This window comes from Apteryx rowi, unplaced genomic scaffold (assembly GCF_003343035.1).
Source record: "Apteryx rowi isolate R43461 unplaced genomic scaffold, aptRow1 scaffold_182, whole genome shotgun sequence".
Classification (NCBI taxonomy): Eukaryota; Metazoa; Chordata; class Aves; order Apterygiformes; family Apterygidae; genus Apteryx; species Apteryx rowi.
This window is the reverse complement of record NW_020448108.1, coordinates 825,492-826,310: the sequence shown is the minus strand read 5'-3', so window position 1 is coordinate 826,310 and position 819 is coordinate 825,492.

The window sequence follows — 819 nt, the reverse complement described above, 5'->3', positions numbered from 1 at the left end:
GACGTGGCGCCACCGGCGGGCAGAGAGCGCGCGGTGGGCGGGGCCCGGCGGGGCAGCGGCCGTTGGCGGGGCGGGGGCCGGGGCTGCATCAGGTTAAACCCTTCCAGAGGGCCCGACAGAAGTAAAGCGGTGCAGAGCAAATGGAAGTGTTTTGATGAGCTCGAAGCCGTCCAACGTGCATCCTCGGGCGTACAGGCATTCGTGGTTGTGTGTCTGCAGCGAGGAGCTGCTTCCTTGCAGTTTTTGCAGGCACAGCTGGTCCTAGCACACATTAATACATAATTGCAGACAACAGGGAGGACATTTGGAAATGTCCCCTGAGCGCAGCTAGGTGTTACAAATTAGTATTATTTCAGTTTTGCTCATTACAGTGTTTGACTTGGGCAACTTTGCATCTCAAAATGGATTTGCCTCTGCTGTATCTTTGGTTCTTGGCAATTGATGTGGATTATAAATTGTGGCATTTTAAACTAATAAACCTTACTGTAAATTTTTGCTATGAGTTATAAGTATGATGACAGAAAAATGCACATGTTAAAATCTGGGTATTTGAAACACGTTTGGTCATTTGCTGTTTTAGATGACTATATAGAGTTATGGGTTCACAAGCTCAACAAAGTTGGAGCTCAAGTTTTTTGGTCATTCTTTTCTTTTTAAAGATTTTCTGATTTACCAACTATTACAAAAATTTTGACAAGCTAGGCTGTCCCCTGAATTTCTCATCTTTTTCTAACCTATAACCTTGTCCCAGAAATTAATACTTACTTTCTGAATTGAAAGAAGTGGAAATTTCACTTGCAATCCCTGTAAGCGACCTTC